General features: G+C 54.9%; 1 long non-coding RNA gene across 2 annotated transcripts in view; it reads right to left on the bottom strand.

Annotated features, from left to right (window-relative positions):
• The window catches only part of LOC142829270 (uncharacterized), a 38290-nt gene that overhangs the window by 12008 nt on the left and 1093 nt on the right, over nt 1–25189 (bottom strand). For both annotated transcript variants that reach the window (XR_012903710.2, XR_016349717.1), the window contains exon 2: nt 6897–7026. This is a non-coding gene — a long non-coding RNA (uncharacterized LOC142829270). The remainder of the gene's footprint in view (nt 1–6896; nt 7027–25189) is intronic.

Below are 25189 nucleotides of genomic sequence, written 5' to 3'. Positions count from 1 at the left end.
CCGATTTCTGTTATCAGCCCTCTCCCGCTGAGCTGCAAGGACCCTGCCCTCCGCCACGTCCTGCCCTTCCGCTGGCACGTGCAGCTCCAGATGCTGCCGGCGGTGCGTGGCGGGGTGGCGCTCGAGGGGTCCTTCCAAGTTCCCTACCAGGGGCCCTTTACCAGGTCCACTATTCTACGGGAGAGGCCCGGTGCTTCCCCCTGGTAGTCCGGCCTCTGCAGCTGCCCCTCCTCCAACCGATGGCTCTGCTCGGGAGCCGGAGGCACCCCCTCTGGCACGCCCGAGCGAGCAGACGGGCCCCGCCTCCACTCCATCTGTCTCTGCGGGGCCCGAGGAGGAGAGGGTGGCACGGTCGCTGCCGGGCGAGGGAGAAGGCTCCCTCCAGGTGGAGGTTCCCTACCCTCCTCTCTCCCTCCCATGCCTCAACGTCCCCCCCGAAAACTAACTGCCCCCCCCGGCCTTGCCCCTGCTGACCAGCCTTCCACCTCCACCTCGGGGGGCTGGACGCTCGTCTGGGGGAAGCGCAGAACCCGCCGTTCGCGGGCTCACTCTCCCCCCTCTGATGAGGAGGCTGGGAAGGCCCCCGTCCGTAAGATCCCGAGGGGGGCCAGCGCTGCCGACAATGCCCCCGGCAAGCACTAGCAGGAGGCGCCGGCCGAGGAAGCGGTGGTGGCGAAGGGGGACGAAGCCGTCCCGCCTGTGGAGCCCATCCATGAGGAGGCCTCGGGTGGAGCTCTCTCGGCCCCGATACCAGCTGAGCCCCCCGCCGTTACCGCCGAGGTAATTGTTGCCTCGGCGACCGGCGGGGAAGGCTCCAAGAGGATGGAACTCAGCTCCATCTTTGAGGAGATCGAGGCCCTGGGTCTGACCCCGCTCACTCAGGGGGAGGACGACCCTTTGCCAGCGGGGCTCAGTCTGGGCGGCGACTCCATGGCGCCGCCCCCTCCTCTCCCTGACCCTCCCCCTACTGATAACCCTACGTCCCAGGTGGCCGACCCCGTCCTTACTCTCGGGGCGCCCCTTGTGTTACCAATTGGCCCTGCCGACTCGGGCGCCGGAGATGAAGCTGCCGAGCTCTCCGGGGTGACGGCTGGTGCCGAGCGGCCGGGTATCGAGCATCTGTACACGCTCATGCTCCACACTCAGCATTTCCCCACCCTCGTGTCCCGCCCCGATACCAAGTGGTGGGACTACTTAAGATCCGCTGAGGGTGGGGAACCCCGTTGGGCCAGCGTATATTCCACCTTAATCCTGCGGCCCATCGGGGACATCAGTTAGCGGCTCCTTCACGGAGCCGTGGAGCACGGGCGTGTACCTGGCGCGGTTCACCCCCATCCCGGACACCTGCCCTTTCTGCGGCGTGAGGGAAAACCTGGCGCGCGCCTACCTCGAATGCGCCAGGTTGCAGCCCCTATTCCGGCTCCTCCAGATCCTCTTACTGAGGTTCTGGCTGCACTTTTCCCCTCACCTTTTCATTTATGCGCACCCTATCCATGGCCCCACAAAGTCGCAGGACCTCCTCGTCAACCTCCTCCTGGCCTTGGCTAAAACCACCATCTACAACACCGGGGAGAGGATACTAGACGAAGGGGTTCCCTGCGACTGTGCAGCCTATTTCGCTCCTCCCTAATATCACGAATCCGGGCAGAGTTCCTCTGGGCAGCGTCCGCTGGCTCCCTTGACAGCTTCGAGGAGCAGTGGGCGCTGTCCGGGGTTCTCTGCTCGGTGTCCCCATCCGGTTCCCTTGTTTTGACCCTGTGACCCGCACCCCCGAGCGTGTTTTTCATTATTTGTCCCAAATACTTAGTTGAACCCCAGGTCCAGTCGTCCCTCCTTCAAGGCTGGGGGAGGGGCTTCGCCTGCCCACTTCCTGGGTTTCAAATAGGCCCCACTACACCCTCCAAGCTGTGTTGATCTATGGTGGAGACACTGGTCTGTGGAGCTGCATTGCTGCATGTAGGCATGGCACCCGCCATCCAGGAACCCATGGGATGCAGGGAACGGGCCTATCGGTCGCCACACCAGCCCTAGGGAGAGATCAGGACCCTAGGCAACGGAGCAGAGAGAGCTTTGGATGCATCTGCCTCTGTCTCTGAGCTGCCCACGGAGTTGTGGTGTCCGAGCTAGGCAGGGTGGCTGTTATAGCAGCCAAGGGGGAGCCCACAGCAGGGTCTTGCTGGGTGAGTGGGTGACTCAGGTTGGGAAACTGAGGCAGACAGCGGAAGCCATGTACCTGGGATCCTAGGCCCACTCTGGGCTCATCCCTGTGGGCAGGGCTGCCCCCAGCCCTGGGATCAGCTCTGCTTTATAGAACAGGCTCCTGAGTCCTGATTCCCTTGGGTAGCTGCTCACAGGCTGAAGGTTCATTCCCCCTCCCTTGGGGGTCACCCTAGAGAATTCACTGCCTCCTATAGAAACCCATAGGCTGGACCCAGAAGCCTCCAGAAAGAGATTCATTCTGCAGGCTGGTGTCCTTGATCTCACCCCCTGTGCTGGTCTCATCCCCTGGGGAATTCCATAGACACCAAGGAGAGCTGAGTGAAGTCTTCCCCTGGGCATGCCAAGCCAGAGATCTCTGATAAATCCAGCTTTATTAGGGAAAAGTAGGGAGTCCCATTAAAAGCAAACTCCCTAATGGGTAGCCTCACAGCCGTTGCCGCAGTTGAGACCCAGTTGAGCACAGACCCATGTGGAGAGACCTGCCCTAGCTGAGATCAGGGCCCTGTTGTGCCAAGTGCTGCACAGACACAGGGAGAGGCAGGCCAGGCACCGCACAAACACACAGTGAGAGCCAGCCCCTGACTGAGCTGAGATAAGGGCCCTGTTGTGCCAGGCACTGCCCAGGTACACAGCAAGAGACAGGCCCTGGCATAGCTAAGATCAGAGTCTGTTGGGGCTGGGTGTTAACGCAGACACACAGCGAGAGACAGACCCTGTCCCAGCTGAGATCAGGGCCCCATGGCGCCAGGCACTGCCCAGACACACAGCGAGAGACAGACCCTGTCCCAGCTGAGATCAGGGCCCCGTGGGGCCGAGCGCTGCCCAGGCACACAGTGAGAGACAGGCCCTGTCCCAGCTGAGATCAGGGCCCCGTGGGGCCGAGCGCTGCCCAGGCACACAGTGAGAGACAGGCCCTGTCCCAGCTGAGATCAGGGCCCCGTGGGGCCGAGCGCTGCCCAGGCACACAGTGAGAGACAGGCCCTGTCCCAGCTGAGATCAGGGCCCCGTGGGGCCGAGCGCTGCCCAGGCACACAGTGAGAGACAGGCCCTGTCCCAGCTGAGATCAGGGCCCCGTGGGGCCGGGCGCTGCCCAGGCACACAGCAAGCCTTGGTCTACACTAAAGATTAGGTCAGCCCAGCTGAGTTAACTGGGGCGCGCCCCCCCAAATGGCACAGTTGCGAGGACGGAACTCCTGGCCGAGCCGGCGAAATGTGGCTCTTGGGGTCCTCTGGCTGCCTGAGCTCCTGCCGCTTGGGGAGATGGGTGGACGACACCCACAGGACCCACTCTCCTGGCAGCGCCGGTCAGGTCTGCGCCGCCCACTGCAGGGCTGGAAGGGCAGCCAAGCCCTGACCTTGCTCTCTGCCTTTGATTGACTGGGAGTGCTGGAGAAGCAGCCGCCAGTGTCGGGTTCCAGCTATAAATCCTGAGGAGTGGGTGGGCGTGAGCTGGGCTGTCAGGCTCTAGGCTGTCCCTCTTTCCTCTCGGCGGGGGGCTGGAGGGAGGTGGGGCCAGCCCAACACCCGCCCGAGTGGGCCCTGTTTCTGGGACCCCAGTGTCATTCTCAAACCTGCTCTGACCTCGCGAAGGGGGCCCCTCATGAAGTAGCTGCTTCATTTTCGCCCGACTCGGCGGAAAGGGCAAGTGCCCCAGCCCTATATCAGCAGCCATGGAGTCTCTCTCCATCCCAGCTCCAGAACCAAGGGCCCCCCAGGGGTGGAGGGAAAAGAAAATATTGGGGTGGGGGAGCAGGTCCATGTTTGCTGCCCTCGCAATATCCCACAGGGGTGAGAGCCAGACCCACCCTCCAGCTACCGCAGGGCCCAGTGGAGACAGAGGGCCTGGGGAAGATGCAGGAATAGCATGTGTGCCAGCCACCAAGATGGGGTGGAGGAAGGGACAGGGGCAGGCACCTGGGGAGGGGGCATAGGGTGCCAGCACCTGGGATGGGAGAGGGGACAGGCCTGGCATAGGTGTAGGGCTGATGGGGTGGGAAATGGGACAGGGCATAGGCATAGGTGTGGGGGATTGGGGGTACACAGGGGCCAGCAAGGAATTTCCATGAGAAGGATAAAGAAGGAACTACCAGGAAACCTCTTCCCCTCCTGGAGTCATCTGTCTCCCTCCCTTGATCTCCGGCCTCCCAAGCCCCAGGAGCTCCTGCCCTGGCTCAGACCCAGTTGAACTGAAAGGCACTGGGCACACGGGGTTAAACACGTAGAGCTGGTGCTGCCGGGTGCAGGGTTCACCCAGCGGTGAGGGGGAGAGGAACTGGCTGAGCTCCCGGGCTTCACCCGCAGTGCCAGGGCATTGCTCTGGCCACAAAGCGGACACTGTGGGAGGCGGCAGCCAATTCCCACCAGCATCGCAGCTCAGCAGAGAGGGGCAGAGTTCTAGGGAGCTGGGGGAGAGCTAAAACCTGAGCAGGAGAGAGACCCTCAGAGTCCCCAGTGCCTGATTAGCCACCGCCCAGCACCTAGGCAAGTGCCGGTTAAGCAACTGGTTGATGGTGCCACTTAACACCCCTCTGCCCCATGAATGTTTCCCTGCCAGAAGAATAAGAGGGAGGAGCAGAGGAAAGTATGTGGGGCATGGGGGTTTGCTTATCGCCCTGGCATGGAGGGAGGAGAGAAGGGGATACGCAGAGTCCCTCCATGGGGAGAAAGTGAAGAAAGGGGTCAGACAGAGCCTCTGGCATGGGGCAAATGTGGGGTCCTGATATGAAGGGAGGTGGCGCACAGAGGTGCTGGCATTGGAGGAGACTAGGACGTCCTCATAGGAGGGGAAGGGGAGAAGGGGGCACACAGAGCCCCTGGCATGGGGGTCATGGGCCTACGCAGAGGAGAATGGGGGACATATCGCAGCCCTAGTGTGGGGAAAGCTAGGGCCCTTGGCATGGGGAGCAGTGGACCTGCTCTCTCCCCATGGCACAGAGCATGTAGTTGGGAACTGATCCCTGCTAAAATGCACATATTAGAGACCAGTCCAGAGAGGGTCTCTGAATGCCCCACCCCGGACCCGAGCCAGGCTATTGTGGTGATAATGAAGTGACCCAGGGCAACAATGGAGGCCATATGCGGTTCCCAGGTGAGCTCTCATAGGCTGAGCAATATCCCGGTGCCTGGGGAAAGATGCTCAGAGGCTTATGGGTGGCAACACGCAATGCATCAGGGAGGCAGCTGGCACCAGCCTGGCACCGGAGCCTGGCATGACTCCGTGTGGCATAGCCTGTCCCATCAGACCCACCCCAGCCTGTCTCCATGGAAACAGGCAGGCTGGTCCCACGCTGGGATAAGGTGACTGGAGAGACGCCCTTCACTGTGCTGCAGGGACATCAGCACAGGACTCCTGGGTTCTGCCCAGCTCTAAGAGGGGAGCAGGAGTTTGTGACCAGAGTAAGGGGAAGTGGGAGCCAGTTTCCAGCTCTGGGAGGGAATGGGCTTGTGTAGGGGGCTGGAAAACAGGACCCCTGTATTCTATTCCCTGCTTTGCCACTGACTGGCTCCTTGGCCCCATGAGAACTCATGAAGATGCGCATGGCCCTTTTTGTCCCAAGTGTGGTTACAGCTTTGGGAGCTCTTGGCGTGAGATCAGCGCTGGTTTTTATCTGTCCCAAACGCTGGGGCCAGGCTGGGGAAGAAGGAACAGAAGGACACTGATGGATGGCTATGACCTGATGGCGGGCGTGGGCCCCATCGCGGGAAGGTCGGCGTGGATGGCTCCCATCCACTGAGGAAGGAGGAAAGGGGAAGAGGGCGTGATGGGTTCTGCCATATGTTTACCCAGCCAGTGAGAGTCTATTTGGGAGCAGAAGAGGGCAGAGGGGGGGAGGGGATAAGCCAGAGCCAGATACAAGAGGCAAAGAACAGGGGCAAGATGGGTGTGGGAATCACAAGATCTCCCCCCACCTTTCCCTGCACATCTTGACCTCAAACAACCTGTCTCACATGGGCAGCGGGCAGGCCACCTTGCACCCTCTCCATGCTAACCCAGCCCAGCAGCAGTGCCCTCTGGGGACACATCCCTCTATCCCCAAATGCAGGAAATTGTCAGGGACAGGGCGGTGCCTGCGGGAGAACACCCGGGGGACTGTGGGAGAAGAGGCCAGTTACAATTCTCCTCCGGGGATGTTCCCTGTCCATGGTTACGCCAGGCCTGGTTGAAGGTCCCAACTCTCCCCTGGAGGAGAGTCCCCCCAAGGGAGCTGACGCCACTGGGTCTCTGCTGCAGCAGGACGGGATAACTACCCAGAAACCTCTGGGGCGAACACATCATCAAGAGATGAATTATTTATAGCAAAGGGACCTCTAGGCTCCTGAAAGGTGAGGAGTCATTAGCCAATCAGAGAGAAGCCATCCTGGACCCTCCGTCGCCAGCCAGAGCAGGCCATGCTGGTACTCCTGAGAGATCCTACAATAATACACCAGAGGGTGGAGAGTCAGTCAGAATGGAGGCCACCACACACAAGGAGGGGATGATGGCCCTGGTAGGGGATCCAGACCCTCTCTCTTCACTGGAGCACAGCCCTGGAAGTGGCCGGGACATGTGCCAGTGAGTCAGTTGGGGGTTTGACTGAAACACATAACCTGGCTTCTCTATTATAGCGGTGTTGTGCCTGACTCTGCTGCACCTGCTCCAGATCCTCTCTAGCAAAGATCTGGCACCTCTCCCATACCTGTAGCACATGATGGATCATCCTCTTTGCTGGGTCTCCTGCTCTTCCCAGCTTTCCTTCGGGATTCCTCGGGCTTTCTCCCATATAGGAATTTGAAGGAGGAGAACCCGGTGGAGGCTTGGGGTTTCTCCTGTATGGCAAACAACAAGGGAGTAATGAATCCCACTGTTGCAAATCCTTTCCCACGAATTAGAACAGCATGTTCTTCAAGGCCTTGTTAAAATGTCCCACCAATCCCTCCATCTGGGGACGGTACAGAGACGTCTTGAGGACCCAAATGCCTAAAAGGGGGTAGAAGTCAGACATCAATTGGGAAGTCATGTTTGTCCCCTGATCTCTTAAGACTTTACAGGGTATTGCTACCAAGAGAATCCCTCCACTGCCTAGTTGGAGTTAGGAAGCCCCCTTTGATAGGGTGATCCTAGGAACAGCTTTCACAGGAAGGGCTTATTTCATGGTCCCATGATGCATTTCTCACAGCCATGAAATTTGTAGCCCCCTAGTTATAGTGGTGCTGTCCCCTGGTCCAGCGTGGATGCAGTTGCAGAGATACAAGGAGGGGCTGGCCTGGGCACTCTGGTTTGTTACTGGAGGATCACGGGAGTTCTGGGGCTGGCTGTTCTGGTTCGTTGTATGGTCATTGGGGCTGCTGGTTTGTTCTTGTAGGGTGGGTTGAGCTCAGTGAGGCTGTGTAGGCATCACAGAGGCACTCCAGTGTGCTAGGGCTGCCTCCTTTCATGTGGGACCACTACCCTGCTGTTCATGGGTTCCCCTGCAGAGACTGGGCATGCCCCTGTTCCCAGTTCCTCAGATCCTGTGCATGCTGGAAACCTCAGTGTTGTCATCATCTCGGGGCAGGGTTCCTAAATCCCCAGAGCCCCTGGCTTTCCCCTTGATGACTGGGTTAAGGAGATGGCCAAAGGGGGACTGGCCACGTACGAACTGGGCTTCCCTAGGTAACTCCCCTGGTACAAACAGGGATGCCCGTTTGGATGGACGTATCCCTGGAGGGTTCATCACATGGCATGATCTTTATTCATCTTTAATTCCTGGAGTCTCCAGGACACTCCTGGGGAGCTGGCAACCCCATGCCCCTGGCTCTTGACAGGGCTACAGTGCAAGGGGGCCTTAGCCACTGGATAAAGCGGTTAGCTTTGTGCAATGAGGGTATGAAGCACACCCCAACGAGCCGCCTCGCACACGGTCCCCTTTGTGCCGCCAGGCTGCAGGGAGAGGGGCACAGAGGGGTAAGGCAAAGCCTCAGGACAGACCCTGCCTCCGAGACACGCCTAAACCAGCTTAATTTGGAATCAGCTGCTTTGGCCCATTTCCCCAGAGTGGGTTTGGTGGCTGTAGTGGAGCAATGGCCTATTCACCCCAGCCCCTGGCTCCAGGGGAGCTGTGTTGATTCAGCCCAGTCGGGGGGGCATGGCCCCAAGGGTTGGGTGTTGGCCCCAGGAACAGGACTCATAGGAGATGGGGTCCCCCCAGAGACCCTCCCTTAGGGCCATGTGAGGAGTGGGGAGAGCGAAGGCCTCAGGGTGCGGAGGTCCCACCCCAGAAATGTGGGGTGGGATCTGAGCAATGGGGCTCTGTCTGGAGGCTACGCAGAGCTGGTCTGTTTGGTTCTTACTGGGTTGAGCAATGGGCAGCTGCCAGGCTGGCTTGGGGAAGGGATGACATCTGCAAAGAGATGCTGGGAGGGGGTGTATTGGGGAGGGGTATCTCCCTGGGGCTCGGGGAGTTCTGTGTCCCGGGAGTGGGTCTGGAGCCTGGGGGAGAGCTGTGTACTGGGGGTGGGTCTCACTGGGGCCTGAGGGGGGGGGGGTTCTGTGTTCTGGGGGTTGGCGTCTCTCCACACTCTCTTGTTTACAAACACTGGGAGCGAGCGAGGCGCTGGCACCCAGGGGCTCAGGCCGGTGGCGGGAGGGACCTGCCGGAACAAACTGTGAGTGTTTCCCGGGAACAAAGGATAAAGGGAGCATGGGGCAATGGGCCGACAGAGGGGCCTTTGTGTGCAAGCCCTCAGGTGCCCCCACGCGCACGGCTTGCTGGGAGCGAAGTCAGCGCTGCAGACCTGGGGGGAGGGAAAAGAGGGCGCCAGGGAGAGCAGAGGCCACACTGCTGGGTCACCCTGGCCTACCCAGCCACCCTGTGGCCCTGCCTGGCACAAATGGCCAGTGGGGTTCCAGGCCGTGGGTCCCATGTGGCCCTGCAGAGGGGCGTGGGATTGCTGGGCACTGCCAGGCCCGACTCTCTCAGGCCGGCTATTAGCCCCCAGACCTGGCCATGGTGGGGGCAGAGCAGGATGTGGGGGCTCTAGAGCCACAGCACTGAGAGAGACTCTGGGGAGCTCCCTGTGAGGGACTGAGGTGACCTCAGCTGCCTGGGTGGGACAAATGAGGACACATGGCTCAGTCCTAGGGAGAGGGGAGACCCGAGCAGAGGAAACAGTCGCCAGGGAAAAGGATGGGAAATGGATGCTGTGAAATTAAGTGAGGGGCAGAGACAGCCCCTCCCAGGGCTGGGACAGAGCTGGGGGGCAGGGCAGGCCCAACAGAGACTGGGGAGAGGGACGGTGGGTCTCCAGGTGGGCTCAGGCAAAGAGGGCCCCTCCGAGGGTGGCGCGGGATTGAGAGTGGTCGGGGGCTCTGGGAGAGAGGGCCTCTCCCAGCATGTGACTGAGGGGGCGAGGGGTTGTCAGTCCCACATAGGGCTGCCTGGGTTAGACTGGTCGACTCCCCACGACCCCCAGGGGGTCCTGCAGGGCAGTCTGTGTAGGGGGACTGCTCTCCTGTTATTGTCCGGCCCACCCTACATCCCGTAGTCAGTCAGGCCATGCCGCAGGATCTGGACAGCACAGGCCTAGTGCCTCCTGGAGGCAGAGGGGTGTGGGGGGGGGAAGGGGGCTCCCAAGGGCTCCTTCACCTAGAAGCAGCAGGAGCCCAGTGGGTGGCTGCCCCATACACCCCCGCCCTGCGCAGTGCCAGGGGAGTTCATTACACTGGCAGCTGCGGAGGCTGTTGCTCCTGGTGACGGTGGTTGTCATGACGCTGTTTCCAAGCCTGTGACATCTCCAAGGAATCGCCATCCCTGGGTCAGGGAGGACTCCTGCTCTGCCTAGCCCCATGGCAATCCAGCACCTTCTTTCTTCTGCTGATCCCCACGTCCCTCTCCAGATCTGCAGCCCACAGCGAGGTGGGGTGGGAGAAACGGGATGTAGGCGGCAGCCCGTTCCAGTGTCAAAGGGCCACTCCCTTCTCCATGGCTGGGAGGCAGCGTTGTTCCCGCTTTTTCACAGCCTGAATGTTTTCCCTGCTGTGCCCCCTGCACCTGATAAACTTCCAGGCATGCGAGGGCACTGGAGTGCTAGGGAGCTGTCTAATGATAGATCAGATAGGTTGGGAGCCAGGGCTGCTGGTTTCTGTTCCTGGCTCGGGGAGGAGGAGGTAGTGGTTACAGCAGTAACCCATAGGACTCCTGGATTCTATAGCTCTTCTGGAGGGGAGTGGGGTCTAGTGGTTAGAGCAGTGGGGAAGCTGGTAGCCAGGACTCCTGCATTCCCTTCTGGGAGGGAGTGGTGTCTAATGGATAGAGGGGAGCTGGTAGTGGGGAGCTGGAGCTGGAGCTCCGTCCAACTGTCCATTGCCTCCAGGCCTGTCTCTCCAGCGACCCAGAGTTATGTTTTGGGGTAGACAGCCAGCACCTGAAAGTCACTCAAAGACCAACCTCATATTCCACCAGGGAACCTCCCCTCCATGCACTGTATAATACCAATAGGCCAAAGAGCATGGGAGGGTTGGGGCTCTTGGTTTCTAGCCTAGCTCTGGAAGGGAAGTGTGGTCTAGTGGTTAGAACTGAGGGCAGCAGAAGACAAATAGAAGCCAGGACGTCTTGGTTCTCTTCCTGACTATGTCATTACCTTGCTGCATGGCCTGGTGATAACTCATTAGCTAATGTTTGTGCAGAGTCTGGAAGAAGCAAAGTGCTAATTATCTTAATAAACCCAGCTTCCCCAGAGCCACAGAGACTTCACAAACAAGCAACCCTTAGCTCCCAGCCCTAGTGGGGTGAGGGCAGGGCGGGATCCCAGTTACTAGAACCAAATTGACAAAGAGAGCCAGATAGCACCCCTCTTACAGGTGACCTGCAAAGCACAAAATAGGTTTGGTGGCCACCCACACAGAGAAAAAGAGTTACAAGCTATGACAATGTTAAGAACAAAACTTGGTCTCTCTCCATTCTGTGGGTAAGGCCCCTGATGGCTGGTTTTGGCTGTCAGCTCTGCCACTGACTTCCTGTGGAACCTTGGGTGAGTCACTTCCCCCTCAGTTCCCTTGGGGAATAGTAATCTTTCCTTTGCCCATTTTGACTTCCAGACCCAGACCCTCACAGGGGTGTAGGTGCCTGACTCCCCTGGAGCAGAGACTGCATGAGCAGTTCTGGTACCAATCTCAGCCAGGGCTCTGGTGCTACCCGAAGATGCCTCATACCCCCTCTCCTTTCTGTGCTTAGGGTTTCCCCAGGCCACTGCAGAGGCAAAGTCTGGACACTCACAGTGTAAGGCTGAAGGGAGGCCTCAACTCTGCAGAGCCGCAGGGGGATTTTACCTGGGAAATATCTCCCCCCACCCATCCCCCCTATAGAGTGATGCCCTTCTACAGAGAATCCCGTGCTCTGCTTTCTGCCCACTCACACTGCTCCGGCTGGGGGTGGGAACCCTAATCCTAGCCCGGATGGGAACTCGCTGAGGCTGCCCCGTGGCCAGAGCAATTTGCCAGACCTGGAGACCGATATTCCCTTTGGAGGACAAATCAGAGAGATGAGTCAGGTCCAGCTGGAGATCTGGGCCACGGAGGCTAATGGAGCTTTGGCTCCATCCATCGCCTCCAGGCCTGTCTCTCCAGCGACCCAGAGTTATGTTTTGGGGTAGACAGCTAGCACCTGAAAGTCACTCAAAGACCAACCTCATATTCCACCAGGGATAAACATTAGCTCTGCACAAGCTAATGAGTTACACCAGCCCACTGACTCCAGTTACCTCCTAAATACCAGAATCTCTGCCCCATTTGACACCTGCTCCCAGCCTGCCGCCCTTCTGTGCTTTGCAGCTCCACGCTGTAGAACGCTCTGCTTTGGTGCTCTCGGGCCCTGTGCAGGGGCGGTGCGGAGGGTGCATCACCATCTCTCTACGCTGTGAGGTCTGGGCCCGGCCTCCTGCGAGCTGGTTCTAATCTGTCATCTGCACTGTCATCAGCTACGTCTACACTGGCAGCTTCTTGCACAAGAACAGTTGTTCTTGCACAAAAACTTGCCGGGCGTCTACACTGCACGCGCGTTCTTGTGTAAGTCAATTTACAGTCTAGCATCGGAAAACAGGGCTTCTTCCAGAAGCGTTATTCCTCTCCCCACGAGGAAAAAGCCCTCTTGCGCAAGAGGGCAGTGTAGACAGGCAACATGAATTTCTTGCGCAAAACCCCCCTATGGCTAAAATGGCCATCAGAGCTTTCTAGAGCAAGAGAGCATCCACACGGCCATCGACGCTCTTGTGCAAAAGCACACGGCAGTGTAGACGCGCTCTTGTGGAAGACTTTTTGCACAAAAACGCTTCCGCAAAACAGTTCTTGCGCAAGAAGCTGCCAATGTAGACACAGCCCCTGAGTGACAAACCCGAGGGCCCCAGGAACCCATCTATCTGCACAAGCCTGGCAGCCATGAGCAGTCTCTGTGGGCCCTTGGCAGGGTTGGCTAGGGAGAGAGGCTTGGGACAGGAGTGACTCACCAGGGGAACAGCACAGGACTGCGGGGGGGTGAGAGGAGAGTGAGATCTAGTGATTGCTGGGGAGGAATTCTGGGTTCCATCCCCAGCTGTGGGAGGGGAGTGAGGTCTAGTGGTTACAGCCGTGGGTCACTGGGAGCCAGGATTCCTGCATTCTATGCCCCCTGTATGTCAGCTGTTGTTCTCAGCACATGGGCAGTGAGATTAACTATTTGTATTCTGCTCTTCCCACAACCCTGTGCGCTTCTCCTGACTCATGCCAAGCTCCACGCAGCCTTTGGCACAGGCAGATGCAGAACCTGTCAGAAAGAAGACAAATGGATGTTCTCCCTGATACGGGCTTGGGAGGTGCCTTCCTGATCCCCAGCACTGGAAGGTGCCGCCCAAAACAAGAGATAAGGAAAAACACAAACCAGACAGTTGTGCAACGTTCTGGGGCAGGGAAACCAAGCAAGGTGCGAGAGCAGCTTCCCAGAAGCGGTATGTGTATTAACTCTCTCTCGCTTGCTTTGACTGTCTAAGACAATCCATTGGGTTAGCTGGTCTCACGAATGTTTATAATATGGAAAAGCAATAGTCAAGCAATTGGCTTCCTATTCTAGCAATAACCTGTCCTGGGAAGGGAGTAGGAGCTAGTGGTTAGAGACTAAGGAGTTCGGATATGAGAAAAGGACACATGCTTTTGACCGGGAGCCCTCTGGCCGGGCCCTGTGGCTTAAAAATTAGGAGTCAGGCTGCCCCAAATATCCCCAAATCAGCTTAAAAACCAGGCAACATTAAAACCTAATCAACGGTGGGTTCTTGTCTTTGCCTTTGGGGTCACGTGCCACCTGCTCACCTCCGCAGCCACGCCGTCGGCAAACCTCACTCATTTCAACGGGATGGGGCAGGCTCTCCTGCAATCACTGAACAGCAGGAAACCCCCAAACACAGTGATAAAAATCCAGGTCTGTCCCTAGTGGTTTTGGTGCCCACTCAGTTCAAGCACTTACATGCCCTGCAAGGTGGGGGCAGCCACTGGGAGCACTCTGGGCTGCAGGGCCCCAGCGGCAGGCACTGTGGGGGGGCAGGCCCAGAGCTGGGAGGGGGGGGTTGTGGCCTCCCTGAAGTTTGAACCCCTGAATGTCACACTTGAGGTCTGCTTAAAGTGCATTCCCTTGCCCCGGACACAGCTCGTAATCGCTAAAGAGCTTGCTCCAGGCTTTGCCTTTGGGAGAGGGAGTTTGTTTAGGAACAGAGGGAGGTGATTACAATAACAAAAGGCAGTCCACTTAGAAGAGGGTAAAAAGAGTAGAAATCAACAGTGGGGCGCTCCAGGGGTCTGTGCTGGGACCCCTGCTGTTCCACTTGTTCCTAAATGATCTTGAAAAAGGGGTAACAGAGAGGTGGCAAAATTTGCAGCTGATCCAACAATTAAGTCCAAAGCTGACTGCAAAGAGCTACAAAGAGAGCTCACAGAGCTGGGTGATTGGGTGACACAACCTCAGGTGGAATTCAGTGCTGATAGATACACAGTCATGCACATGGCAAAATATAATCCCAACACAGCATACAAAATGATGTCCAAAAAAGCTGCTCCCACTCAAGAAAGGGATCTTGGCAATCCTTGGGGACAGTTCCCTGCAAACATCTGCTCAATGTGTAGTGACACTCTAAAAAGTTAACAGAACATTGGGAATCATTAGGAAAGGAATAGATAATAAGACGGAAAATATCATATCGCCTCTATATAAAGTCCTGGCATACCCAAATCTTGAATACTATATGCAGATTGGGTCACCCCATACACACACACACACACACACACACACACAAGTTAACAGAACATTGGGAATCATTAGGAAAGGAATAGATAATAAGACGGAAAATATCATATCGCCTCTATATAAAGTCCTGGCATACCCAAATCTTGAATACTATATGCAGTTTGGGTCACCCCATACACACACACACACACACACACACACACACACACACACACACACACGGCTCGCCGAACCGCGGCGAGCCCCGCTCACCAGCCGCGCTGTCCGGCGTTCTGTGCATGCGCAGATCGCTTGAACCCAGCTCTTCCGGGTTACAATCTACTCGCCATGGGCGAGTAGATTGTATTATTTGTCGAGCCCTGGGTGTGTGTGTGTGTGTATATATATATAGATAGATAGGATTTGGAAAAGGAAAAGGTACAGAAAAGGAAACAGAAATGATTAGGGGTAAGGAACAGCTTCTATAGGAGGAGAGATTAACAAGACTGGGTCTTTTCAGCTTGCCAATGAAATGACTCAAGGGTGGGGGGATGTGCTAGAGGTCCTCAGTCTGACCTCCAGACCCTCGTTTTGTCCCCCTCCACTAGTGCAGCATTCACTGCTCCCCAACTAAAAATCTGAAATGGTGCCCTTGGCCAGCCAGGGTCCGGGGCTGACCACCAGAGCTAACACTGCTGCATATGCAGCCGCCTTGGGTACCACATCATTTGCCCCAAACAGTGCGGTGCCCTACACAGCTGCATATTTTGCATATTGGTAGGATGGGCCCTGTTGGCCGCCGCTGGCGCTGGCTTTTCTCTCTCTGTCCTCTGTGGCTATTGGGGTGGCAGGGTGAACGTGAAGTAAACACAGTTACAGGGGCTGTCATGAGGCTGGTTTGGGTACACAGCGTGAGGGGGCTGCAGGCCACTGTGGGCCGGAGAGGCCAATTAACCCACCAGGCTGCACGGACATTGGCCAGCCTCATTAAAGATGGGCAGGAGCAGAGGGTTGTGACGAATGAAGGAAATGGGGAGCCAAAGGGGGGCTGCTGGGCCGTAGCAAGGGGAGAACCTGGCAGGGTTGAGCTCCAGAGCCCAGAAAGGGGTGAATGTAGAGAGGCGTGGAAAAGCCTGCTGCAGAAGGGGGAAGTGGCCATGGGGAGTGGTCCTTGGGCTAGTACCCCATGCAGAGCGAGGGTCTGGCCAGCTGGTGGAGAAAGTCCCAGAGCCCCTTTTGGGAAAGGAAGACGGGTAGCACAAGCCCTCTGGTAAGGGGGCAGAAGGACCTCAGGACCCACAGATGGGTCTGGGACGTTGGACTCTCCCAGGAAAGCCTCGGAGGAGCAGCAGACCACATCCGGCCTAGCCACAGTTACTACTGGTGGGAGCTGCTAGAGGGGGAAGCATGTCTATGCCTCATCCAGCCCTGAGGACTGTGTTTCATAGTCCCTATACCTCATAATGGAGATTCTCACTCTGCTTATGTGGCAGGGCCCTAAGTACCAAGAGAGGACAGAGCTGAGGTCTGTCTCAATGACCACCCTCCTACCCCACCTCTAAGGCCTTCGCCTGCTGTACTTAGAAATATCTGACTCAGCTAAACCAAGCTGGACATCCGCCCAGGAGCAGAAGGTCTGCAGAGCACCCGGGTCTCCACTGCTGGGGCCCCCAGCTGCCCTTTCGTCTCCATTTCCCTGCACACCAGGCTGTGCCTGGCCCCGCCCCTCGTCACTTTCTAATCAGGCTATAGCTTTCCTCTTTGCAACACAACTTCTCAGAAGGCAGGAAATGTAACAGCGACTGCACAGCCTTGAGCCCTGCCCCAGCGCCTGGCCCCATAGCAGAATTTCAGTCTATGATAAAGAGCCACTAGGCTAAGCCACCTGCTGGTCAGAGAACATGAAGGCAGAAACATCAGCAAATCTCTGTCTACATCAGGGGTAGGCGGCCACAATGTTACTCACAGCACATGCCCAGGGTAGCAACTTAAGTGTGGTTGCATAGACATGCAAATATATGTGCAAATTTATGCAAATAGCTTCTTTCACATTGACGGGCGTGAATGCAAGATGAAGGCAAGAATACACAACACGCGGGCCCCATTTAAGCCAGTACTGCTGATATTAATACAATGCAATATTTACCTGATTTCCACCCACATGACAGCACTTTTTAGTGAGCAATGACAGTCCAGGAATTTAACTATTAAAATGCATAGCAGCAGATCATCATTATACTGGCTACTTTTTTTGTTTGGCTCCCACCCCTGGGCCGTGTGTTGAGCCCCGCATAAGCCCAAACCGCACCGCAGACCGCATGTTGAGTAGCCCTGGTCTAAAACATCCCACCTGCCAATTTCCCAAAATACTTCTGCCTCCTGCCAAAGGCTAGGGTGATGGGCACCCTGCTGGACAGATGCACGTATCTGGGGATGGCTGGACAGAAGCAGGAAGAGTGGGGAGGGAGGGATGAAATCATGGAGCTACTCACGGGGTGGATGGAAACAGAAACCAAGGGAGGGATGGAGATCATAGAATCAGGAATGTAGGGCTGGAAGGGACTTTGAGAGGTCATCAAGTCCAGCCTCATTAGCTGAGGCAGGGCCAAGTATACCTAGATCTCCCCAGAGGTGTCTTTGTCTGACCTGTTCTTGAAACCCTCCATTGATTGGGATTCCAGCACCTCTCTGGGTAACCTGTTCCAGAGCTGAAATGCCCTTAGTGATAGCTTTCCCTAAATCTAACCTCACTCTCCCTCACTGCAGATTAAACCCATTGCTGCTTGTCCTACCTTCAGTGCGCATGGAGAACAATTGATCCCCAGCCGTGTTCCCTGTAAGATGAGTGCTTGGGTGGTCATCCCAGAGAGATTCAGATGCCGCCCAGTGGATTGGCAGACTGCCCACAGCCTCCCACAGCTGGCACATGTGTTTCTATTGGTGGTGCACATCTGCACATAGCAACATTTATTCGGCACATGGATGGAAAACATTTAACACTGATCCCCACTCTATTATAGCCCTTAGAGTGTCCCTCCACAGTTTTCTTTCCTCAACATGCCCATTTTTTGGAACCTTTCCTCCTAGGTCAGCCTGTCTAAACCTTCAGTCATTTTTGTTGCTCTCCCCTGTCAACTCCCCAGTTTGTCCACATCTTTCCCAAAGTGTGGCGCTCAGAATTGGGCACAGGGCTCCAACAGACGGTTACCTCCCATGTCCCACTTGCAACGTTCTTCTTAATACACGCCAGAATGACATTAGCCTTGACTCCTAGTCGATCTGTGATCCTCTGTAACCCTTCTCAGCAGCTCCGTCCTAACCCGTTGTTCCCCAGTTCATAGTTGTACATAGTGATGTACCTCACACTTGTCTTTTTGGTTTCATTTTGTTGATATCCAACCAATTCTCCCACTTGTCAAGGTCTTTTTCAATTCTAATTCTAATTGAATTCTAATTCTTCCCTCCAAAGTGCTTGCAACCCCTCCCAGCATGGTTGCACCTGCAGATTTTGCGAGTGAGTTCTCCTCCCCGTGGATGGATGGAAAGGAGCAGGAATGGAGCAAACATCTCATATCCTCACAGAACACTGACTGCACCTATGTTTAGTCTACTGACAGCAGAAAATTCAGAAATAAGGTAACCTCTCGCCTTGCCCCACAACCTTAACTCTGCCCCTTCGTGCAGTGATACTCAGGACATAGATGGTCAGCATAATGTATCCAGGAGGAATGGCTGAGGAAATATAGTCTGTGTCATGTCCTGCATTCCAGAAAACTGTATTCTCTCATTCATCTGCATGCACTGCCGCTGCTCTGTACTGTGCTAGGGTCTCTCAAAAGGGGGGGAGGGATTCATCTCGTCCACCAACAAAAGTTGGGCCAATAAACAATATTACCTCACCCATTCTGTCTCTATAAAATGCTATGTGATTTTTAGGGGACAGGGGATTTTTAAGCTCCACACTCAGATTGGAATCCTTAACTCTATCCCAGACTGTAATAAAACCCACCACGTAAATATGTAGATTTTACACAACTCGGCTATGAAAGAGTTAAGTGCTCTACTCACAGTGAATGCTGTCTTACTTTTCATAAGAAATATCATGCTGGGTCAGACCAATGGCCCATCCAGCTCCATATCCTGTCTGTAGACTGTGGCGGAAAGCCAGGTGGTTGAGGGGGAATTAACAGAACAGGGCAATTATCAAGTGGCCCATCCCATTTGCCAGTCCAGCTTCTGGCTGTCAGAAGGTTAGGTACAAACAGAGCATGGTGGGGACGGATAGCTCAGTGGTTTTAGCATTGGCCTGCTAAACCCAGGGTTGTGAGTTCAATCCTTGCAGAGGCCATTTGGGGCAAAAATTCATTAGGGATGGTACTTGGTCCTGCTGTGAAGGCAGCGGACTGGACTCAATGACCTTGCAAGGTCCCTTTCAGTTCTAGGAGATAGGCAATCTCCATTATTAAATCTCTGACCATCTTGGCTAATGGCCCTTGATGGACTTGCCCTCTGTGAATGTCTCTAATTCCTTTTTCAACCTGGTTATATTTTTGGCCACCTCAACATCCGGTGGGACTTTGTTCCATGGGCTGATTGTATTGTAGGAAGAAGTTTGTTTGTTTTAAATCAGCTACCTACTAATTTCATCGAGTGGCCTCTGGTTCATGTGTTATATGAATAACACTTCCTTATTCACTTTGTCCACCCTGTCATGATTTTATAGACATCGATCATGCTGTCTCGTTTCTAAGAGGAAAGTCCTAATCTTTTTAATCTCTCTTGGCATGGAAGCTCTTCTGTATTTTTCATTGCCCTTTTCCAATTTTGTTATACGTTTTTGAAGGGTGGAGGGAGACCAGAACTGCACACACAATTTGAGATGTGGGGGTACCATAGATTTATAGGGTGACAGTCACAGATGATCCCTTGGGGCTGTTCCCGGGTGTGCTGATTATGACACTAACACCTGCCTTCTTGCTCTCTCTGGCTCCCTACCACCCTGTCCTGTTGGGCCAGATTCTCTGGTCTCCCCCAGACAAGGCACAGAGTTGGGATAACTACCCCACCCCCAAAAGACTTTATTAAGTACAAACAGTGGGATTTAAGGGGTCGCAAGTGGAAACGGACAGAGCAAAGTAATCAGAGGGGTAGCCGAGTTAGTCTGTAACAGGAAAAACTTAAACAACCAATAGTCTGGTAGCACTCTAAAGACTAACAAAACATGTAGATGGGAGCTTTTTAAGATGGTATCGTGAGCTTTTGTGGGCACAGCCCACTTCTTCAGATGACCGGAGTGTTGGAAGTCCAGAACCAAGAATAAATAAGGGAAGGAGGAAGGGGGGGGGGGGAGGAAAAAAAATTGGAGCAGGGGAAGAGGATATTGGGTAGATGGTTCTGGACTTCCAACACTCTGGTCATCTGAAGAAGTGGGCTGTGCCCACAAAAGCTCATGATACCATCTACATGTTTTGTTAGTCTTTAAACTAACTACCAGACTATTGGTTGTTTTTTAAGAGCAAAGTAAGTTACTAAGTTAAAATGAAAAGAAAACTCATAGCTAGTGCTAATTCACTGAAAAATTAATTGCATGCAGTCCTTTACCCTAAGAGCTTGTTCTTATTTCAGGTCAGTCTTCAAGTCAAAGAAAATAATTTACTCTGACTTCAGTCTCTGGTGGTTTCTTTTGTATCTTTCCATTTGCCAGGTCCTTCTCTAAGCCAGTGGAAGACAAAGGGACAGATAGCTTGTTTTTATAGATTCCACTCTGGTCTGGAATCAGCACCTTCCATGGAAAATTACCTAGTCAAGCTGGTATCTGCCTACCAGGTGGTATGGTCACCTGTCTTCCTAGGATAGACTTAAAGGACAAACAAGGCTGTTCTCAAATCATTGATTACCCAGTCGTTAAAGCTTCCAGGTGCACCATTGATGGCTCACATTTGCACCTTGAAAACCAAGAAAAAAATCTCCTACCTCATATTTCTAATTTTATGTACCAGAATGATCCATGCACCCAAATAAGACATACGGATCCAGCAGATTGTAACATCAAAATTGATAGGTTACAGGAGGTATTTTGTCTGGAACATCTTGGGAGTTCTGCATATTTATACTCAAGCCAATTTCATAAAGTGGGGGGCGGGGAGAGAAATTACCACAGTGACATTATAATCTTTTCTGTCTCAATATCCAACCCTTTCCTAATGGTTCCTCACCCTGTTAGCTTGTTTGACTCCCGCTGCATATTGAGCTGACATTTTCAGAGGATGCCCCATGCTGATTCCAAGAGTTCTTTCCTGAGTGATAACTGTTACTTTAGCCCACATCTTTTTTTTTTTTCCGGTGTGCATTACTTTGCACTTATCAGTGCTGAATTTCAGATATACATAAAGGGAACATACAGAAACCTATTGGAGAACACTTCAATCTACCTAATCACTCTTTAAAAGATCTCCAGGTGGCTGTCTTGTCACAAAACAATTCTACTAGCCAAATACCCAAGAGAGGAAGTGGGATTACAGAAGCTTCAGGGGGTAGCCGAGTTAGTCTGTTACAGAAAAAAAAACAACAAATGGTCTGGTAGCACTTTCTAGACTAACAAAACATGTAGATGGGATCATGAGCTTTTGTGGGCACAACCCACTTCTTCAGATGACTGGAGTTATGAGTTTAGGATGTGTACACGCAAAATAAATAGGAGAGGGGAAGGGAAGAGAAGAAAAAGGGAGGGGGTGGGAAACAGAGAGCAGACGGAATCAGTAAGTATCTAAAGATTGGGTAGTTAAACCAAAGCAGATAAGAATCAAAGTCAATAGATAGATTCCCATGTCAGGAAGGATAAAAAGGTGTTTGCACCTTCAATGGTTGTTAAACTGGTAGTGTCCCAACCAACTTTCATCACAATTGAGTCCATTAGCATGTGAACTGAATTTGTGGATGAACTCCAATTCTAGTGGTACCCTGTGGATCTGGCTTGTAGAACTGGTTTGTGACAAGACAGCTTGTGGCAGGTTTTAAGGGTGCGAACTCCACACCCCGCTACTCCCGCCCGCGCCCCGGGCCGGGGCTGGCGGAGTGGGGTGGGGCTCCGCGAACCCACTGCCTTCGAGAGCCTCGTAGTCCCGATATCCGGGGTCCGTAAGTGAGCCCGGGACTGGGTGCGATCACCCCTCGCCCTGTATGGGGCCGAGGGGGCTCGGCGGACCCAGTCCGGTGCCTTCCTGGGCGGCCCCTGGCCGGGGCTCGGCCGGGGCTCTTGAGCCGTCCCTCTAGTCTTGATCCCTTCCTCTCGCACCCTCTCGGCAGGGGGAGGTTGGGTAGTGTGTTCGGCTATTATAGCCTGGAAGACCTGCACTGAGGTCTGGGTGTGGGGAGTGGGGGACCCGGGCCCATCCCCGCCACCGGGTCCCAGCCCGAGGCCCTAAGTGGGGCGGGTGCCTTAAAGCGATCCCCCCACAGCAGGCGGGGCAGCCGCCCGAAACTCGCCTGCCCACGGGCGCCAAAACGGTCCCGCCTTGGACTCCTTCCACTCCCGCGCCGCCGGCCCCCTGGGCCAGCGCAAGGTTAAGTCACTTACCCCGTCGCAGACGCCGTGCCCGTCCCAGGGCGAGTTGCCAGCTGCCGGCGTCGTCTCCCTTCGTTGCCCGGAAGGCCGGGTGCTTGGGGTGCCGGGAAGCCAGGGTGGCTGCCCTCTCGCTCCCCCCCCTCTGAGCATCCCCGAGCCCCTGTTATGGGCGCGGGAGGGTGACGTCAGGGGTGTAAGCCCCGCCCCCTCTGGGGCTCTCCAGTCCGGCTCCCGCCGGAGCGTGCCCATGGCTCCGCCCTGGGGCGCAAACCGTGGTGCCCTAACCGGGCGTTTTGCGGCTGCCCGGGGCTTCCCCCGCTTCCCCCGGCGCGCGCCCTCCCCCGCTTTCTGCTGTGGCGGGGCCGGCGGCGCAGCACCAAGTGGCTTTCGGCCGTCTACAGCCGCCGCTTCCCGCTCGGGAGGCCTCCTCCGCTCCCAGTGCGGACCCCGCTGGGTCCGTCACACAGCTACTTGGAGATCTTTTAAAGTGTCCTGGAGTCTCTGGCAACAGCTGTGCAGGAGCTCCCTTCGCTGGTCCTTCTCCTCTGGCTGACTTCCCAGACTGAGTCCTTCCCCAGGCTTTTATAGTGGAGCTACAGCCTGGGTATGCTCGGTGAGGCTGTGAGTGGGGGGGGGGGGGGGGCTTCTGCAGCCAGGTAACCCTGGCTGGGCCCTTCGAGTTAAGTGCGGGGTTGCCTTGCCCCATCACAGGCTCTGTCAATTTGTTTTTTCACGTCTCCAGGTGGGTATTTCAGTTTCAGGAATGCTCTGTAAAGATCCTGTAGGTGACTGTCTCTGTCTGTGGGGTCGGAGCAAATCCGGTTGTATCTTAGGGCTTGGCTGTATACAATAGACTGAAAAATGTGTCTGGGATGGAAGCTGGAGGCATGAAGGTAAGAGCAGTCGGTGGGTTTCCGGTATAGGGTGGTGGAAATTTGTCCATTATTTAACTGTACTGTAGTGTCCAGGAAGTGGATTTCTCATGTGGACTGGTCCAGGCTGAGGTTGAGGGTGGGGTGGAAGTTGTTGAAATCCTTGTGGAATTCTTCAAGAGTCTCTTTTCCGTGAGTTCATGATGAAGATGTCATCGATGTAGCGTAAGTAAAATAAGGGTGTTGGGGGCAAGAGCTGAGGAAACGTGGTTCAAGGTCAGCTATAAAGATGTTGGCATATTGTGGTGCCATGCGTGTGCCCATGGCTGTGTTGCTGACTTGGAGATAGAAATTGTCTCCGAATCGGAAGTAGTTGTGGGTGAGGAAAAGTCGCAGAGCTCTGTAACTAGGTGTGCAGTGCTGTTATCGGGGATGGTGTTCTTGATGGTCTGTAATCTATCTTCATGTGGAATGTTGGTGTAAAGGGCTTCTACATTCATGGTGGCCAGGATGGTATTTTCAGGAAGATAACTGATGTTTTGAAGTTTCCTCAGGGACTCAATGGTGTCACAGAGGTAGCTAGGAATGCTGGTAGCATAAGGTCTGAGGAAAGAGTCGATATAGCCAGATAATCCTGTTGTAAGTGTGCCAATGCTTGAGATGATGGGCCGTCCGGGATTACCAGGTTTGTGTCTCTTGGGTAGCAGATAGAAAGTTCCTGGTCGGGGATTAGGGGGGTGTAAATTTGTTCCTGAGCAACATCAGAGAGTTTCATGAACAGTTTTTTCATTTTTTTTTGGTATTCCTTAGTGGGGTCACAGGAGAGAAGCCTGTAGAATCTGGTATTGATGAGTTGTCTGTTTGCCTCCTGTTCATAATCTGTCCTGTTCATGACGACAGCGCCTCCTTTGTCAGCCTCTTTGGTTATGATGTTAGGATTGGTTTTGAGGCTGTGAATAGCATTTCATTCTGCATGACTGAGGTTGTATGTTCTATGTTGTTGTTTGCTGATACTGTCGAGCGCGTTTGTAGAAGCAGGCAATGTAGAAATCAAGACTTGGGATACGTCTGTTGGTGGGGGTCCACACAGAAGCCTTCCTCTTATGGGATTGGTGGGGGCGGAGGGGGAGTGAGGTCAGTATGTTGTATACTGGCGTGTTGGAAATATTCCTTCAGGTGGAGATGGTGAAAATAGGATTCCAGATCCCCACAGAACACACCGATATACAACACACTGACCGCATTGCTCCCCAGTAAGCACACTTTGATAAGTTCCCTCAGTTCGACTATGGAGCCGGTGGGTGAACGAATAGCCTGGGCCAAAGAAATGCCTGGCCAGGAGCGGTGAGGAGGTGGTGTTACCCTGCACGCTGCATCCCTGGAATAGGGTGTCCAGATCTGGGGACACCACTTCAGAAAGAACACTGCACAGATTGGACGGGCTTCAAGCAGGAGGTGAGAGCTGGAAGCTTACACATTAGGGAGTAAATCTATGAGGAGAAGGTCAAAGGGTAACTGTGATCCCAGACTTTAGGTACCACAGCCAGGAGACGGCCCTTTCATTGGGCAAGGAAGAGGCAGCACCAGAGCCCGGGTCTAGGAGATAGGCAGCAAAGTTCAAACTGGGAAGAAGGTTCAAAACGGTCCCCTCCCAGCAAGGGTGGTCCAACTCGCCCACGGACACAATGAAGCCTCCATTGGTGGAAGTCTGTACCCCATGGTGGGCTGCTGGAATCACTTGGTGCCAGACTCTGGTCTGAGTTACCCGCTAAATCAGGCTGGATGATCTAACTGGCCTGACACGCCACCGAACCAATCCCAAAGTCAGGCTCTGCTGACCGGCCTAGCTGTCCACCACACTGCCACGGGGCAGGTCCCATTTACGAGAGTGTGTTGATACAGATGCTGCCCATCCGGCTGTCACGGGTATGAACAGCAGTACAGAGGGTAAGGCATGGCTCAGGGGAGGGAAGTCCCTAAACCCCCAGGGTGCGTATCCTGCCTGGCTCTGAAAGCCACGCCTCTCCCCTCCAGTCCCGATGCCTTCCCACTGCTGGTGTCTTTCTCCTGAGGATCTGGGTCTCTGATTGCCCCCTGCCCCAGCCCCTTGCAGCAGTGAGCCCTGGGATTAAGGCTGGGAGGGTTTGATGCTTTGCAAAGCACAGGAAGGGGAGAGTGGGGGATATGCTGGGGGAAAGCTCCATAGTCACAGAGAGCTACTCTCGCCTTGGCCTGGGCCGGTGGGGAAGGGGCTGGATTTGTGAGATTCAATTCCCTGTTCTGCTGCTGTCTCCCTGGGGAAAGTCACCTGTTTCCCTAGCACTCCATGCCCA

The sequence above is a fragment of the Pelodiscus sinensis genome, chromosome 5 (assembly GCF_052426305.1).
Source record: "Pelodiscus sinensis isolate ZL-2025 chromosome 5, ASM5242630v1, whole genome shotgun sequence".
In the NCBI taxonomy this organism is placed as follows: domain Eukaryota; kingdom Metazoa; phylum Chordata; order Testudines; family Trionychidae; genus Pelodiscus; species Pelodiscus sinensis.
The sequence above is the reverse complement of the archived record's forward strand: the minus strand, read 5'-3'. Positions and strand labels throughout refer to the sequence as shown.